Source organism: Mytilus californianus, unplaced genomic scaffold (genome assembly GCF_021869535.1).
Source record: "Mytilus californianus isolate M0D057914Y unplaced genomic scaffold, xbMytCali1.0.p SCAF_5, whole genome shotgun sequence".
NCBI lineage: Eukaryota > Metazoa > Mollusca > Bivalvia > Mytilida > Mytilidae > Mytilus > Mytilus californianus.
Window position 1 is genome coordinate 47,498,929 of NW_026262701.1, and position 9,213 is coordinate 47,508,141.

Genomic DNA, 9,213 nt, shown 5'->3' on the forward strand with positions numbered 1-9,213 from the left:
AAAAATTGTGGGAGGTCAATTTTTTCTCATTTCAGATTTCAGAAATTAAAAAGAATTATTCTTCAAACATTTTTTTTTTTTTCAAATTTCAAATATTGAAAAATTTCAAGAAGTAATCTTTAATTGCACAGTATGGCGCATTAGATTTGTAAAATCTTTGATCACATTTATTTATTTATTATGCCGAATCTAACAGTGTATTTAGATTTTTAATTTTGGGTCCAGTTTTCAAATTGGTCTTCATTGAGGTCCAAAGGGTCCAAAATTAAACTTTGTTTGATTTTAGCAAAAATTGAATATATGAGGCTCTTTGATATGCTGAATCTAAACATGTATTTAGATTTTTGATTATGGGCCCAGTTTTCAAGTTGGTCCAAATTGGGGTCCAAAATTAAACTTTGTTTGATTTCAACAAAAATTGAATATATGAGGTTCTTTGATATGCTGAATCTAACCATGTATTTAGATTTTTTATTTGTGGACCCCGTTATCAAATTGGTTCATATTAAGGTCAAAAGGGTCCAAAATTAAACTTTGTTTGATTTCATTTAAAATTGAATTATTGGGGTTCTTTGATATTCCAATTCTAACCGTGTATTTAGATTTTTAATTTTGGGTCCTGTTTTTTAAATTGGTCTACATTAAGGTCCAAAGGGTCCAAAATTAAACTTAGTTTGATTTTAACAAAAATTGAATTCTTGGGGTTCTTTGATATGCTGAATCTAAACATGTATTTAGATTTTTGATTATGGGCCCAGTTTTCAAGTTGGTCCAAATTGGGGTCCAAAATTAAACTTTGTTTGATTTCAACAAAAATTGAATATATGAGGTTCTTTGATATGCTGAATCTAACCATGTATTTAGATTTTTTATTTGTGGGCCCCTCTATCAAATTGGTTCATATTGAGGTCAAAAGGGTCTAAAATTAAACTTTGTTTGATTTCATCAAAAATTGAATTATTGGGTTTCTTTGATATGCCAAATCTAACCGTGTTTTTAGATTTTTAATTTGGGTCCCATTTTTTAAAATTGGCCTTCATTTAGGTCCAAAGGGTCCAAAATTAAACTTAGTTTGATTTTAACAAAAATTGAATTCTTAGGGTTCTTTGATATGCTAAATCTAAACATGTGTTTAGATTTTTGATTATGGGCCCAGTTTTCAAGTTGGTCCAAGTTGGGGTCCAAAATTAAACTTTTTTTGATTTCAACAAAAATTGAATATATGAACCATGTATTTTGATTTTGGACATTGGACCATAATAGGTAAATTAAAAAAATTCAAGTTCTTAGACCACATTCTTTCTGTGTCAAAAACCTATGCTGTGTCAAATATTTAATAACAATCCAAATTCAGAGCTGTATCAAGCTTGAATGTTGTGTCCATACTTGCCCCAACTGTTCAGGGTTCGACCTCTGCGGTCGTATCAAGGTGCGCCCCAGCGAAGCATTTTATTGGTTATTATCTTGAATATTATTATAGATAGAGATAAACTGTAAACAGCAATAATGTACAGCAAAGTTAGATCTACAAATAAGTCAACATGACCAAAATTGTCAATTGACCCCTTAAGGAGTTATTGCCCTTTATAGTCAATTTTTTACAATTTTCATAAATTTTGTAAATTTTTGTAAATTTTTACAATATATTTTCCACTGTTACTACCGGGCCAAGTTCATTATAGATAGAGATAATAGTAAGGAGAAAGAATGTTCAGTAAAGTAAGATCTACAAACACATCACCATCACCAAAACACAATTTTGTCATGAATCCATCTGTGTCCTTTGTTTAATATGCACTTAGACCAAGGTGAGCGACACAGGCTCTTTAGAGCCTCTAGTTTTTTCATGCTTGTAATGAGCCATTCGTTTAATAAGTTTATTGCATGTAAAGTTGAAGTGACATAACTTTAAAGTAACACCATAATAAGGACTAATCCTGTAGTATAGCCTACTAGTACTTATCCAATCAAGACTTTGTACATGTATCAGGCATATAAAAGGATAGAAGCTATCCAATTGAAAATACAAAATATCATATAATAGGAATTGTATAAATTCTATGAAATAAAGTTTACACAAAATTTGATAATTTGTTAAGTGTGTAAAGTTATCACCAGTCAAGAAAAGCATGTAATTTTTATCCATAAAATGTTATGACGTTGTAAGAATATATAGGTGTCATTTCAGAAGACATTTGGTTTCCAGACAATAACTTGAGTAAAGGTGAACAGATCTCTATAAAATTGTACCACAAGGTACCATACCAAAAAAAAAAAGTAGTTGGGATTGATTTTGGGCCCAGTTTTCAAGTTGGTCCAAATTTGGGTTCAAAATTAAACTTTGTTTGATTTCAACAAAAATTGAATATATGGGGTTCTTTGATATGCTGAATCTAACCATGTATTTAGATTTTTTATTTGTGGACCCCGCTATCAAATTGGTTCATATTGAGGTCAAAAGGGTCCAAAATTAAACTTTGTTTGATTTCATCAAAAATTGAATTATTGGGGTTCTTTGATATGCCAAATCTAACCGTGTTTTTAGATTTTTAATTTTGGGTCCCGTTTTTTAAATTTGTCTACATTAAGGTCCAAAGGGTCCAAAGGGTCCAAAATTAAACTTAGTTTGATTTTAACAAAAATTGAATTCTTTGGGTTCTTTGATATGCTGAATCTAAACATGTGTGTAGATTTTTGATTATGGGCCCAGTTTTCAAGTTTGTCCAAGTTGGGGTCCAAAATTCAACTTTTTTTTATTTCAACAAAAATTGAATATATGGGGTTCTTTGATATGCTGAATCTAAACATGTATTTAGATTTTTGATTTTTGGCCCAGTTTTCAAGTTGGTCCAAATTGGGGTCCAAAATTAAACTTTGTTTGATTTCAACAAAAATTGAATATATGGGGTTCTTTGATATGCTGAATCTAACCATGTATTTAGATTTTTTATTTGTGGACCCCGCTATCAAATTGGTTCATATTGAGGTCAAAAGAGTCCAAAATTAAACTTCGTTTGATTTCATCAAAAATTGAATTATTGGGGTTCTTTGATATGCCAAATCTAACCGTGTTTTAAGATTTTTAATTTTGGGTCCCGTTTTTTAAATTGGTCTACATTAAGGTCCAAAGGGTCCAAAATTAAACTCAGTTTGATTTTAACAAAAATTGAATTCTTTGGGTTCTTTGATATGCTGAATCTAAACATGTGTTTAGATTTTTGATTATGGGCCCAGTTTTCAAGTTTGTCCAAGTTGGGGTCCAAAATTCAACTTTTTTTGATTTCAACAAAAATTGAATATATGGGGTTCTTTGATATGCTGAATCTAACCATGTATTTAGATTTTTTATTTGTGGGCCCCGCTATCAAATTGGTTCATATTGAGGTCAAAAGGGTCCAAAATTAAACTTTGTTTGATTTCATCAAAAATTGAATTATTGGGGTTCTTTGATATTCCAAATCTAACCGTGTTTTTAGATTTTTAATTTTGGGTCCCGTTTTTTAAATTGGTCTACATCAAGGTCCAAAGGGTCCAAAATTAAACTTAGTTTGATTTTAACAAAAATTGAATTCTTGGGGTTCTTTGATATGCTGAATCTAAACATGTGTTTAGATTTTTGATTATGTGCCCAGTTTTCAAGTTTGTCCAAGTTGGGGTCCAAAATTAAACTTTGTTTGATTTCAACAAAAATTGAATATATGGGGTTCTTTGATATGCTGAATCTAACCATGTATTTTGATTTTGGACATTGGACCATAATAGGTAAATTAAAAAAAATCAAATTCTTAGACCACATTTTTTTCTGTGTCAGAAACCTATGCTGTGTCAAATATTTAATCACAATCCAAATTCAGAGCTGTACCAAGCTGGAATGTTGTGTCCATACTTGCCCCAACTGTTCAGGGTTCGACCTCTGCAGTCGTATCAAGCTGCGCCCAGCGGAGCATTTTATTTATTGGTTTATGTAAATAAGTTTGAGTTTTTTGTTTTGAAAAGTGATGTGTTTAATTGATAGATATAAAATCATATCTAATTTTAGAGATTTATGAGTGGTTAAGTCATATCTAATTTTAGAGAATTATTTTGTTGTTTTGTTACTGGTTCATGGAAATAAATTTGAGTTTTATCTTGTAAACAGTCGAGATCCCCACCCCATAACTGTATATATTCTTGTATGGGACAATAAAACAAATCAAACGAAATATTGGGGGAGTCCCCAGGACCACCCCCCACCCCCCTTCTTTTTGAAAACTTGTAAACGGTCAAGATCCCCACCCTGAAACCATATATATTCTTGTATGGGACAATAAAACAAATCAAATGAAATATAAGGCAAGTCCCTGGGGTCAACCCCACCCCATCCTGTTTGAGAACTTGTAAACGGTCGAGATCCTCACCCCTAAACCATATATATTCTTGTATGGGACAATAACACTAATCAAATGAAATATGGGGGAAGTCCAGGGGGTCACCCCCACCCCCCTTTTTGATAACTTGTAAACAGTCGAGATCCCCACCCCTGAACCATATATATTCTTGTATGGGTCAATAAAACAAATCAAATGAAATATTGGGGAAGTCCATGGGGGTAACCCCCACCCCTTTTTGATAACTTGTAAACGGTCGAGATCCCCACCCCTAAACCATATATATTCTTGAATGGGACATTTAAATAAATCAAATGAAATTGAAGGGAAGTCCCCTGGGGTAACCCCCACCCCCCTTCTTTTTGAAAACTTGTAAATGGTCAGGATCCCCACCCCGAAACCATATATATTCTTGTATGGGACAATAAAACAAATCAAATGAAATATAAGGTGAGTCCCCTTGGGTCACCCCACCCCCCTCCTGTTGAAGAACTTGTAAACGGTTGAGCTTTTCATTATTAATAAGATAATACCACATTGAGGTCCAAAGGGTCCTAAATTAAACTTTTGTTTAATTTCATCAAATATTGAATTCTTTGGTTCTTTGATATGCTGATTCTAACAATGTTTGAGTGTTAAATCATATCTAATTTTATAGAACTTAGTCATCACTGGTTGTTGTTATTATATTATTGATTATAATTTGAAACATTGCATCATATCTTATTTTAGTAACTATTTATCCAGTTTGAGTTATTTCCATTTGCACAGAAAATATCATGGATAAAATTAACCTGTGTTTCATTTCAACATAAATTAAATATATATATAGGGTTCTTTCAAATGCTGAATCTAAACTCTATTTAAATATTAGATTTTAAGGCCCAGTTTTCAAGTTGGTCCAAATCAGGGTCCAAAATTAAACTTTGTTCGATTCGACAAAAATTGAATTTATGGGGTTCTTTGAAATGCTGAATCTAACCATGTATTGAGAGATTTTGGATTGTGGGCTCCTTTATCAAATTGGTCCACATTGAGGCCCAAAGGGTCCTAGATTAAACTTTTGTCTGATTTCATCAAAAATTGAATTCTTGGGTTTCTTTGATATGCTGATTCTAATATGTACTTAGATTTTGGATATTGGACCATAATAGGTATTTAAATGTCCAATTTCAAATATATCAGTTCTTTGACTACATTCATTTTGTGTCAAAAAAATAAAATGTGTCAATTATTCAATCACAATCCAAATTCAGAGCTGTTTTAAGTTTAAATGTAGTGTCCATACTTGCTAAACTGTTCAGGGTTAGACCTCTGCAGGAAAATCCAGTTTGCTGTCTCTCTGACAACCTCTTGTTAAGACTTGGTATAAATTTCTTTTTTTGGGACCAATTTCAAGGCGGTTGATAATTCAAAGTTTTTAATTCGTGGGATTCTTTAATATGCTAAATCAAACTATGTATTTGGATTTGATATATTTGGGCCTGGTTTTCAAATTGTTCCACATTGAGGTCCAAAGTGTCCAAAATTTTACTTTATTTGATTTTATCAAAGTAGAAGTTTTTGAGTGCTTTATTTTTATGCCCCCGCCGTAGCGGATGGGGCATTAAGTTTAACCCATGTCTGTCTATACATATGTCCGTCCGTACGTCCCGAAATTGGTTTCCGTTCTCTTACTTAATTTGTCTCAACCAAATATTATAAAACTTATACACAATGATTTTAACCACAAACCATAGATGAAGTTTGAATTTGGGTAGCGTCATTCATACCTTTCTGGAGTTATGCCCCTTTACAAATGGAAAAATTGCTGAATTTTTCGTTTCCGTTCTCTATCTTAAGTTTACCTCATCCAAATGTTACGAAACTTATACATAATTTTAATTACCACAAAACACAGATCAAGTTTGAATTTGGGTGGCGTCACCTATACCATTCTAGAGTAATGCCCCTTTATAAATGAAAAAATTACAAAATTTTTAGTTTCCGTTTTCTAACTTAAGTTTGCCCCAACCAAACATTATGAAACCTATACATGATACTTATTACCACAAAACTCAGAATTTTTTTCCCCTACATACCTTTATATAAATTTTTTTCGGAGACAAGTGCCTGTGTTTCCGTTCTCTAACTTAAGTTGCCTCAACCAAATGTTATGAAACTTATACACAATGCTCATTACCACAAAACACAGATCAAGTTGAATTTTGGTAGCGTCACTTTAACCATTATCGAGTTATGCCCCTTTATAAATCCAAAAATTGCAAAATTTTTAGTTTCCGTTCTGTAACTTAAGTTTGCCCCAACCAAACATTATGAAACCTATACATGATACTTATTACCACAAAACTCAGATCTGGTACAAATTTGGGTAGGGTCATTTTTATTGTTTTTGAGTTATGTCCCTTTATAATGTTGTATGCAAGTGGGGCATCATCTGTGTCCATGGGGACACATTTTCCTTTTTTATGCCCCCACCGTAGCGTAGGAGCATTAAGTTTTACCCTTGTCCGTCTGTACGTACGTACGTCCCAAAGTTGTTTCCGTTCTCTAACTTTAGTTTGCCTCAACCAAATGTTAAGAAACTTAAACACAATGCTTATTACCACTAAATACAGATCAAGTTTGAATTTTGGTGGCGTCACTTTTACCGTTTTAGAGTTATGCCCCTTTACAAATGAAAAAATTACTAACTTTTTCGTTTCCATTCTCTTACTTAAGTTTGCCTCAAACAAATAATATGAAACTTATACACAATGCTTATCAACACAATATACAGATCAAGTTTGAATTTTGGTGCAGTCACTTTTACTGTTCTAGAGTTATGCCCTTTACGAATGGAAAAATTGCTAAATTTTTCATTTTTTTTTCTAAATATCAAGTAATTTTTAAAATTGGAGTTATCTTCCTTTGTACAATATTATAGTTGAATCAACTACAATCAATGCTTTATACGATGCAATGTTTAATTTTGCCTTCTACTGATAAATTAAAGCAATTTTTATCCTTCATTCCTAAAAATATTTCATAGTCTACTTTGAAAATTGGAGTTATCTTTCTTTGTGCATAATATTCAATTTTACTTCCTACTGATAAATTAAAGCAATCTTTATCCTTCATTCCTAAAAATATTTCATAGTCTTCTTTGAAAATTGGAGTTATCTTTCTTTGTGCATAATGGTAGTTAAATCAACTACAACCAATGCTTTATACAATGCAATATTCAATTTTACTTCCTACTGATAAATTAAAGCAATCTTTACCATTCAGTGCTTACAAGCTGTTTGATTACCGTTCTAGGGTTATGCCCCCTTTACAAAAAAAAAAAATTGCTGAATTTTTCGTTTCCATTCGCTAAACTTATACACAATGCTTATTACTACATAATACAGATTAAGTACGAAATTTGGTGGTGTCACTTTTACCATTCTTGAGTTATGTCCCTATATAAACATAAAAATTGCTGAATTTTTTGTTTCCGTTCTCTAACTTTAGTTTGTCTCAACCAAATGTTATAAAACATATACACAACCTTTCTAGAGTTATGCGTGTTTACAAATAGAAAAATTGCTGAATTTTTATTTTATCAATATTTTCATTACCAAATGATTAAGTTGAATAATCATTAAATGGTTTGAGTGAGAGAAGAAAGTGTGGAATTATTGATGGTTACAGAGTAAAGAACAGTGATGTTGTTATGAATTGTTTGAATATTGTATACAATTTTTAATAATCAACATCAGAAAATAGTGTGCGTATTTATTTATTTACTGGTAAACTAACAAAATCATGGTCACAACTCAACCAATCAGTATCATCTATTATGTGATACATAGCCTTTCCACCACAGTATTGTTTTTTTTTAGTGTAGATCAAAAATACTCAAAGAAGAAGTCCAACTCCTATATTATAAATTATACCTGTTTTCTAAAAACTTTGTTCCATTTACATTCTTCACTAGTAACTGATTTTTGTGTCACACCATATCTAACTCCTAACTCTATTTTAAACAGAACTGCAGCAATGTGACTGCACATTTCTCCCAATCTGAATTAAATGTAATAAAGCATATCTAGTATTTGCCACAGTATTCGGTATAAAGCAATCCCCAGTCAACATATATTGTACTATCTAAAATATTAAGGAGATGTGGTATGATTGCCAATGAGAAAGCTATCCACAAGAGTTCAAATGACGTGGATATTTTTCCTAAATTTGCTTTTGTTTAGTTTCTATGCTACTTGTTCAGAAGACCATTATGATAGAATTAAATAAAAATGCATTCTTCGTGTGAAATGTCCAATTTGGTTAGGTCAAATTTAACTGTAGAAAGGTGTATTTTCTGCCTCTAGACATATTGTAATTTTTCAGTCATATCCTAACACATTATATTGATATGAATAAAAGGAGATATGGGAAACAAAATCAATGAGACAGCAAACCAAATGACATAAGTAATCAAAAGGCATCTAGAGAGCTACATTGTTGTACATACATTTTTATGCCCAAATTATGGGCATAATTTTTTTCGGTCTGTGCGCCCATCCGTTCCAGTTCAGGTTAAAGTTTTTGGTCAAGTTAGTTTTTAAAGAAGTTGAGGTCCAATCAACTTGAAACTTAGCACACATGTTCCCTAAGATATGAGAATTATAATGCCGAATTAGTGTTTTGACACCAATTTCACGGTCCAGTAGTGTGAGTGGGGCATCTGTTTACTATGGACAGATTCTTGTTTTAAATATACATGTTTAATTGAGGTCTGGAGCTGGCATGTCAGTAACTGCTAGTAGTCTGTTGTTATTTATGTATTATTGTCATTTTGTTTATTTTCTTTTGTTTCCTATTC

At 31.8% G+C, this 9,213-nt stretch overlaps 1 long non-coding RNA gene across 1 annotated transcript; it reads left to right on the forward strand.

Annotated features, from left to right (window-relative positions):
• Nucleotides 1-8,117, forward strand: LOC127702378 (uncharacterized). Its single transcript, XR_007982395.1, has 2 exons — nucleotides 1-2,986; nucleotides 3,385-8,117. It is a non-coding gene; the product is annotated as an uncharacterized LOC127702378 (long non-coding RNA).
• The last annotated feature ends 1,096 nt before the right edge of the window (nucleotides 8,118-9,213 follow it).